The 10,398-nt window shown below is 25.5% G+C and overlaps 1 protein-coding gene across 1 annotated transcript in view; it reads left to right on the top strand.

Moving 5' to 3' along the window:
• Positions 1–7,117: 7,117 nt before the first annotated feature.
• Positions 7,118–10,398, top strand: part of LOC107441296 (abnormal spindle-like microcephaly-associated protein homolog) — a 53,834-nt gene continuing 50,553 nt past the window's right edge. Inside the window, exon 1 of the mRNA XM_043051918.2 lies at positions 7,118–7,252. The gene's annotated coding sequence lies outside the window, so the exon portion shown is untranslated. The remainder of the gene's footprint in view (positions 7,253–10,398) is intronic.

Below are 10,398 nucleotides of genomic sequence, written 5' to 3'. Positions count from 1 at the left end.
ATTGTCAATAAAAATTCTAAGAAGTTGTATAATTAAGCACAATTATATTTTAAAGTTTTACAAATATAATTTGTTAACAAAATTACGTACACGCAACAAATGTAGCTCTGAGTTAAAGAAGAACCATAACATAACCGGATGATTACCCAACATTTTCAAAATTAAAACTGAAGAAAATTGATTTTTTTTAAATAATCACGCTTTGCTAACATCAAAACAATAAAATCATCGCGATATAATAAATTCATTAAAGATTACAGTGTAAATAATTACGATTTGTTATGATAATTACGAATAAAGTAGCTACAATCAAAAGATATATTTTGATTAGTTTATTTACTGTTCAATAAAATAAAAAACCGATGCTCTTAATATAATTACATTTTACAATCATTATATAATAACAGATAATAAGAAAAAATATATACACAATTACATACAAAACAAGACTTAATAGCGACAATAATACATTCTTTATTGAGAAATAAATTAGGGGAAGTTGACGATTAGTTTTAAGAATATCTAAAAATAATTCTTCTGCTAACAGTAAAAAAAAGGCAAAAAGTGAAGAAATAGACCAGAATACATTCTAGCATATTTAATTAAAAAAAAAAAAATTATGAAAAATTCTCCTCGCATCACAATGGAACAAACTAAAAATAAAGCAAAATATTAAACAAATTTGAATTATAAATTTTTAGACGTTCAGTGCGCAAAAAAATAAATAAACGGACCATCCTGATAACTTTTGATCTAATGATCAGATCTTCACTTTCTTCTCATCTCAATGGTTCAAGGGGTGACTTAAAATATGATATTTTATATTATATTGATATGATATATATTGATATGATTATATGATATGATATTGATATGATTTAAAATGATATTTTAAGTTACGACATAAGATACTAAAACGTACTTTCTCTGAAGTTTCTGTTTATACATGCCATTTTTTCGACGGATTTGGATTTCTGAATCCCAAAATTTAGGGGGTAATCGCAATCTGAGAAGTAATTAGAGAGATTTTCAAGCAAAATGAAAAAAAATTTCTGCGCAATTATAAAGGTCGTTTATAATTGTGTAAATTAAGCTGTTTTTATGGAAAAAGAAAAATATAAATCATTGAAATATTCGAGAAGATGACTTTTTGCATCTTCATGAAAATACATTATAAGAAGGCTTAGCCTTCATAACTAAACAGGCTCCAGTTTTTCAATACATTAGATGCTTATTGCTTTTTTTTATTTTTAAATATACTCTTAAAATAAAGATAATTATTTAATGAAAAAATATTATTGTGATTATCACTTTATTGATAACTTTTTCTTTCAAGTTACAAAACTGCTGTAATGATTGGGTTATAAACTACACATTATAACATTAATATTATTTTGCTGCCAGAAATAAATATAATATATAAATGGAGGACACTTCATAAACCCATTTAAACATAGTATACCAATTTTTTTCAAGCAATGTGATATGGGATGATAATGTAAGTGATATATATTGTAAAACACTTAAAAATTAAGAGAATAGTATTTATATAAAATTATAAAAGTAGTATTTGTTTAATCTATTTTTTTTTAAAAAAAGGGAAGAAAATGGCAATCTGAAAAAAAAAGAAAAAATATAGGAGAAAGATTTGCAAAATTTTGTGGCCGAGAAATAAGGAAGAAGTTGATTCAATTTCAAAGTCAAAGACAGTTTGATAAATATAAACTGAATATAATTTAAAAATTAAAAGCAAACATGTCTTTAAAAATTAGAAGAAAAAATTTCAATTTGTAAGTAGAAGGATTATTGCAATTCACATTTAAAGCATTAAAATGTAATTAAAATTGTACTTCTGTAACTTAGAGTACAAAAAAAAAAAAAAAAAAAAAAAAAAAAAAAAAAAAAAAAAAAAATGCAAACAACTGACGATATGCTTTCTAACCATTCAAAGGAAAAAAAAGATCAAACTTTTACAAGTGGTTAAATTCAAAATTTATCTATTAATAAATAAAAAGAAAAGCATGTTACTTTAAGAATGTTACTTACTTAATATATACAAAATTATTTACCTATCGCAATAAATTTTCAGGAAATTTAAAAAATTTTGTCCCCAATAACATTTGAAATTTTAACATTTATCTTTTTTTAATTACATATTAATTTTAATAATAAAGCATTAACGAATATTTAATTATATAATATATAATTATTAATACAAAAAAATCCTTGTGCATGTTAAATGTTTTTTCATATAAAACAGCAGTAATAGAAACTGAAAAATATCATAAATTCTAATATATAACATTAAAAGGGGGGAGAGCCAAATGTCCCTCTATATAGAGCGATGCCAACTTGCTCTGTTTAATGGGAAACTTTTTTCTAGTGATAGCAAAATTTATGTTTTGTTTCTTGGTTTATGCAGATATACAATTATTTAATTTGATATAAAATTATTTTTTACGCCACTACCTATGTATAATTCGAAATTTCGTGTTAAACACAATTTCATTCCAGTTATCTAGTGGTAAGCATTTTAAATTTAACCAAAATTATCCAAACGTTTGCAAGTTTTGGTCTTTAACTTTCCACTACTTAATAAAACATTTCTGAGAAATCTTAGCAGTTGGCATCCCTTCACATAGACATCATTTCTAAAAAATATAACGAACGCATATAACGCTAATTAATAATTTATGCGTAATACATTTATTTAAATATTTAGGAAATGATTACTTACAATCAAGGAAAAAAATCTTACCACTTAAATAGTTGAATGAATTAAAACCTATCTGAAAAAACTGTTACCTATCAAATTAGATTATAAAATTCTAAAATGGACTATAAATATTTATTTTCTTGAATTAAATTTTGAAATAACAGCTAGAACGAGCAGAATTGTTCATAGGAGCGTGAACACTTAACAACTTACAATTACGTCTGTCTTTATTTTTCAAAATAGAGGGGTGTATTCATTGTTAAATCCCTTCATTGCTTCAAATTAGTTGATGAGCCAGACAGAAGCACCTCCCATTTTTAGTATTTCACACTTTTGTGGAGGTGATTCCCACCATGGATGACAAATATTTCCTGTTTTGGAAGGATTTACGCTAATTTACAGCAGGGGTTCTTTTTGAAATCTATCCAACAGATCCGGAAAACGTTTTTCAAAGAGATTTTAACCCCTGATGAAACTGAAGATTTACAAGCATGAGACACCCTATGGATTTTACATTTCTCTGTCCTCTGGTCATCACCGAAGATCTATCTCTGTCTGAAGGGGTTCCCTGGTTAATTGCCTTTTTAGAAGGACTGCAATCTTGTAATGTGATACGAAGAGGAGGAACAAATTCTTTTCTCTTTGCTTGTGGTAGTGGAAAAATAAAAATTTATTCAGGGATCATGGATTCTCTGCATTCTGGTCTTTCTTTTAATCTTTTCTTGTTTAAGAATGGGGGACTTCTTCAAAAGAAAGAGTAAAGTTACAGTGGGATGCACTATGGGATGTCTCACTTTCCTTTAGATAAGGAAAAAAAGTTTCTTTACATTTCTCACCCACTTTTGAACATCCTAAAATTCATTCGTTCGCCTTTCATTTTCTTTTAGTCTCTTATATTTTTACTCAATTTTTTCATATAGATAAACATTTTAAATTTAAGGATTCAGCTTCTTTATTATAGTTTAGTTTTAACGTATGGTATTTTCAAATGTACATAAATAATATCAAATAATCTAAGTCGAAAAGCATTTTTTTAAGTAAATTATTTTAAACTGAAATGAATATCAAAGTAAACTATTCTAAATAAAAATCAATAAATATTTTTAGGATTTGTTTCCTGTTCTTATTATTGAAAAGTACATGATTTTAAATAAATATGTTATGCATTGCCGAGGAAGAAGAAATTTGATATATCGATATATTTACTACTCAAAAGCTATAACATCATACATAACACAGGCTATATAAGCTTTTGAAATATGGCATAACTTGCATTAATACATAATAATAACATACATTCTTAATGCTAGTACATATTCTGTACTCTTGTAATAGAAAATTTTTTATTTAGTTAATTATTTTATTTTTATGTATAACCATGATTTTTTGAGGCTATTTCAGTGTTTTTTTCCTTATGCAATATTACAGTTTGACTCTGAGTTAGATTCTTCTCGTTAAGCTGTTTCTTAGACTATTTGCGAATTTACCGTAAAATTAGTGTTCAATACAATTCAATATGCTAGCATATTGTGCGTTCTAAAATAATCACACTATCACTTATATACAAAACTCACTTTCTGTTGTTAATTTTCACAAACATGAAATTAAAGTGAAGCAGCATGTAACGGTTTAATTATAAATTAAGTTTATTATTAATTCAGAACTTTAAATTGTTTACATTAAACACATTAAATGTATAGAATATTTTTGATTGATTATTATGAATAAAATAATAATGTAAAATAAAAAAAACACTACGTTTTTCAAAGGAGTGGAAACAAACCGATTTTGACACAAAAAGCGAAATATTTGGATTAATAATAATAATAAATGCGGTAGATAACAAGAAATCTTTTATTAATTCATGGAGAACTGTCTCAGGTTTCTCAACATTCTCGGAGATTGAAAAAAAGAGTTGTTTGTTATTTTTATTAATTACTAATTTCGTTTCTATACTGAATTAACTTTTTGTATTCTCCACAAAAATTGGTTAAAGTTCGATATTTTTTTTTTTTACTTGAATATTAACCTGACACCCACAGCGAAAATATTTTTAGTAAAAATTTAAAAAGCATATTCGAAAACATTACATAACACCCGGAAAGTTTGAAAACAAAATTAGGTTATATTTTATAGATTTGAAAGGGAGGGGGGGAATAGCTTGTGGATCAGGAAATTTTTAAAATGAATTTTTAAAAATGAAATACCAGGAATGTCGAAATTATTTTAATTTCAGCAACCTTAATATTTCAGCAACCTTAAATATACCTCAAATATACTTCAAAATAACCTCGATACATCAAATCAACCTTAAATATATCTTAAATTTTCGTAAGGGTGCAGATATAAGGTCCTCCTTTCGATGATTGTCTGAAATTGATTGCTTTTTTTGAGAGTGGACAGAGAGAAAAGTTCTCTACTCGTGAAACCATTTCCAAAGAAAATTTATTTAATTTTAAATGTGAAGATGAGAGGAAGAGTATTTCTCCAAAAATTTCTCGTTTGACATTTTATTAGGAGATGAAGATGATGTTATATTACTAGCAATATATAACGAAATATTTAAAGCTTAAATTTATTTTTCATTAATTGACACATTAGTTAGTCAATTAAAATCTCTTCCAATGGCATATAAACCCATAACTGATTTGTTCGTTTTTTTTTTTTTTTTTTTTCCAAATTTAAATTTTTTGAAGTCCAAGGAATTAATGCTTCAGTGTTATTATTTTTTAAGAATAAGGATAATAAGTTAGATGAATTCGGAATAGATGCATAAAGTAGTATAAAACAGCAATCTGCAACCCTAAACTTTCCATGCAAATAATGTATTCAAGTTTTTAAATTGTTTTACTTTCTTAAAATAAAAATAATTAAAAATTATTCAAAAGTAAAATTTTTACTTTGAAATTACTCATAAAGGACCCGCAAATGAAGACAGATCCAGGGCCACTACGAACATAAAAACAGCGCTTTTTTTTTTCCAAATAAGCAGAGCGCTCTGCTTATTAGCAAAAAAAAGAAAAAGAAGAAGAAAAAAATGATGAATTTCCCTATGGGAAAGGCAGAAGAACTTGAAAAAACTCTCAAGAACATTGGCAAATCTTTCAGAAACAGAACACGCCAAACATTTGAAGAAACATTTCTCAATGATTTTTAACGTATATTATCAACAAACTTGCAACTGATAACTTCCGATTTCGGAATCGCATACTGCTACAGATGTGTGTATTACGGTAAAATACAATTTTTTTTGTCTTCAACTCATTACAAATTAAAGTGAAGTCAACATTTCTTACTTTATTTCAATGCTTGTATATGTTTGAAGTAATATGATTCAGAAATGCATAGAATAAAAATTCAGCTATTGTGTTTTTAAGTTACATACTGAAATTCATATCGAGATTTTGCAATTATAAAATTTTATTGTGTGGTATGTAGTCTAAAGTAATGAAGGTATAATCTATGTATATATTATTTGAGAATAAAGTTTTCAAACGAAGAACATATCATTTTGGAATTCTCCGGATTTATAAATTAGGTAAGTATTATGATTTTGATAATAAAAAATTTGCTTGTAAGAATTTTTTTTTTTCTAACTTGAGGATAATTCTTTATAGAATGGTTTTCTACGTCCGATTAAGAATTTAAAAAATAATATGATTATTATTTTAATTTGAGGAATTTTTAGAATCGTTTTTTTTTATAACCATTTTTTATTTTGCGTTTTTTAATTTATTAATAATGTTTTTTATTGAAACTTAAAATTTTTAGATAAAAACTGTTGACAAAAACTTTTTTGCAAAATTAAATGATATAAAATTATGGGCTTATGTATACTTTTTGCATATTTTAATGTTTGAAGTAATATGATAGGTCCCATTGGAGGTAAGGTCCTTATGGAATGTAAAGTTTAAATAGGCATTTCATGTTATATCATTATATTTAGTAAAGTTACTTAGTAAATTTAGTAGTTTGCTGGCATTAGGTTTTAACTCTAATAAGAAGATGCATTTTTTTTTCTGTTTATTTACAAATATTTTTCCGAGATGATTTGGATGTACCTTCTTTAAAAAAAAGAGATACCATTTTGTTTTCGCTTATATAAGAAGGAATATCAAACATTTCACTTTGTTAAGTTTAATAAGCCACAGTAAAAAAGGAGCGTTACAATGCAACACACTTCATTAAGGACGTAACAAAATGACTGTTCATATAGAAATCGCAGGTATTCGACTGATTTTAGTTCGTTGCGATCGTGAATTCTAGTAAACCTGAAAAAACAATTAAAAGATAACGATGAAAATGATGAAATTATTAACCAATCAAATGGGTCAATTTAATTAAAAAGACTGGTAGCCGAGTCAAATATCCTGGTATATAAAGGTGTTTGGTGTACATTGCTTTTCGCAAATTGGCAACAACTAATTTACTGTTGCAGACCCGCTGTATTTTCAAATTTGAATTTATTGAATACGAAAATGAAATGGATATTTCAATTCAAGTTAAATTATGTTTTCCGTATTAATTAAATGTTAGGTATGTTATTGTATATTCTATGCCATTCTAATTAGATTACTTTATACTGAACAATGAATTTTGTATTTTAATTCTGATTTTCTTTTTTTAAATTATTTTTAGGCGAATTAAATTTATCGGTTTTTCAACACTTAATATTTAAAAAATTGAGAACTTTTTTGGTTCATTTTTTGCTTTTTCTGTTTTAACTAAAGCGATGCATGTTAGCAGAGAGTTTCTAATGGACTTCATTCTATTATTAAATCACTTTATTTGTATATACAATAGACAATAATATAACAGCAAAGACAAGTAACATGACAGTAAAGACGAGTAACATAAAATACTGCGATTGTCAATGTTAAAGTTATATTTTAGAACTAAGAAATTTTTTTTTGTTTCTCTTGTAATTTTTTTATTAAATTTTCTTTTTATCATCGTTTTTATTATGACAGCATTTTTTAACCCATTGCCAGAATCTAGTTCGGACAACTATTTGTGATGCCCGAACTTGACTTCAGGCAGGAGAAAAATTAACTTTTCTATTTTTTGAAGCCCGAGCTGAGTTTGTTGCTACTTTAGAATACTTAATTTACTATTTTCCTGATTGATGGCAGTAGTGGTACTAGTTTTTTACTGATGTGATGTGGATGTTGTCAGCTTCTTTATTACAAGAATTTATTCATTTAAAATTATATTGTTGTATTTTTATATTATACTAGTTATATTTAGCTTCAAATTTTTGTTTAATTTGCTCTAATTGAATAAGATGTGTGTAATCCATTACTTTTTCATGTGTATGTAAAAATTATAAATACAGTAGTTATTACATTTAAAATTTTGTTTTTGTAATAAAATACCATTTTCTAACTTGTATTATAATATAAAGAACAAGATCAAACAGTCAAAAAAAATTTCCATTTTTCTGATGTATATGTTAGGGGTTAAAGAGCGTTTTAATGAAATTTATTCGTTTATGGTTACTTTTTCTAAAAATACAGCATCCTGAAAAAGTTAAATGAAGATTTTTAGTATTGAATCTAACCTTAAAAATTATTTTTATTTATTAAATTAAGAATGATTTTTATTTTGGTTTCTGTTTTTCTAAACATTAATGTTTTTATAGATTTTTTGATGTAACGATAGGGTTTCTATTAGACTTTAATCTTCATTTTTTTCTTGAAAATATAGCAATTGGAAAACAAATACTTAGCTTTAAAATTTTCTTTCAAAGATTAAGATAGATTTTTCTTAGCTTTTCTATCTTTGTTTTTATAGACGTTTTTATGATAGTGCTGCGTTTTTAAAAGCGTTTCTGATAGACATATATTTTGTTTAATAGATGATTGGTTTTTTGGAAAATTTTATTTTGAGCATTAAAGTTTAAATATTTTTAATTATCTTAATATCTAATTATTTTTATTATCTTAAATATTTCTACTACTAAAGTTTTTTTTTCCTTTACCCCATATGAATAATACAGCTTAGTTTTGTTTATTTTTCAATAATGTCTAAACTTATTTCTATATAAAAAATATTAATGTTTTTTTTTTTTTTTAAATAAAAAAATTGTTGTTCGACTGCTGGAATATTCGTTATTCCTATTCGGTCAAATCACTATTCGTTACATCTCTACAGGGTATCCGCGCACCTGGAAAGTCATGAATTTCGGTATTGAACAAAATTTGTCATGATTTTAACTATTTTTTTAAGAAAATAATGGAAAGTCATGGATTTAGGTTGCTGAAAAATCTAATTTTTAAAATGGAATTTAAAAATACCCCCCACCCATTTCATGGTATTCCGAATATCTGAATTTGTAATGAAATCCCCACTCACAGTCATATTTTATTAAAATATAAAATATTTTTATAATGTTCTTTAATAAATTATGGTGTTCTTTCAAAAGATGAAGGAAAAAACATCATTTCTAGAGCGAATTATCTTTTAAACATCTGTGATTTCAGAATTCTTGTTATATTATTTATTTTTTATTTTATTGATTTAAAATTCTAGCTGAAGCAAGCCAGTCATTGGAAAAAAAATTTTTATTCCGAAATGAGAACAGAAAAATCAGTATTTCTTTCCTTTCGGATGAACAAGAAAAAGTATCTTTAGAATATAATTCTGCAAAAAAAAAAATTATTTGCTTTTGTATTTTTTTCAGCTATTTTATTGCTTCAACTCTTTCTTTACTCTTTGTTTTTAAATTTAAAATCTATAAATATGAAGAAGCAGAGTATGAGAGTTTTGGTTATACCTATCATTTCAATTTAGGTTATTATAATGGTTTTTTAAATTTCTTGTGTTTTTGCCGGAGAAAATTGTAACTTCGTTAAGTCATGAAAAATCATGAATTTGAAAATCTAAAATGTAGCAGATACCCTGTCTCTAGAAATTAGTGTATAATTTATAGGTATTTATATTTTATTTAAATCTAATCGTGATATTTTACCAAGTTTTTACGAAACTGCTGAAAAAAAAATCTGAAAGTAACTTGCATACCATTAAATATTATGCCAAATAATATTTTATAATTGTACTCTTAAATTTCAGAATTGCTTTTATGTTATTTTTAGTCAAATATACATTTTGCAATAAATATTTATATTAGAAATTTTTTATTGTTATTTATTAGTTAGTATTTCTGAACCAGCAACATTAAGAACAAAAATATTTTTTATGGCTAAAAATTCCCACTCCCCATTGAGAACTAAATATTTAGGCCAGGCAATTAAGCTCTTTGCCTTAAAAAGTATCGTGTTTTAAAGCTAGCTACCATATTTTCTCCAGACATGAGAGCTTGAGCTTATAAGCTATGAGTTGAGGAATCAAATTCAGGAAACCTTGCCGAATTCAAGTTAATTTTCACTTTAACGTTGATTCGTATGTTAGAGAAGTTAAGCAATAAAAAGTTCTTTGAAAGTTTCGAATTTGCTCCAGATTATAAGTTTATCTTATTTTATCAATAAGCACAGTTCCTTATTACTTTGTAAAAGTTTAGATTTCTTTGTAAAAAATGCTATTCTTTTGTAAAGAAATTACACTTGTTTTAATTTCTGAAGTTCTGTAGTAAACTGATTTTTTCCCTCCAAACAAACAAACTACAATTATAAATTGTGTGGAAATTAATACAATCATTTAAAATAGATTGCAACTATAATTGT

The sequence above is a fragment of the Parasteatoda tepidariorum genome, chromosome 2 (genome assembly GCF_043381705.1).
Source record: "Parasteatoda tepidariorum isolate YZ-2023 chromosome 2, CAS_Ptep_4.0, whole genome shotgun sequence".
Lineage (NCBI taxonomy): Eukaryota > Metazoa > Arthropoda > Arachnida > Araneae > Theridiidae > Parasteatoda > Parasteatoda tepidariorum.
This window is presented reverse-complemented; position numbering and strand designations above follow the sequence as displayed.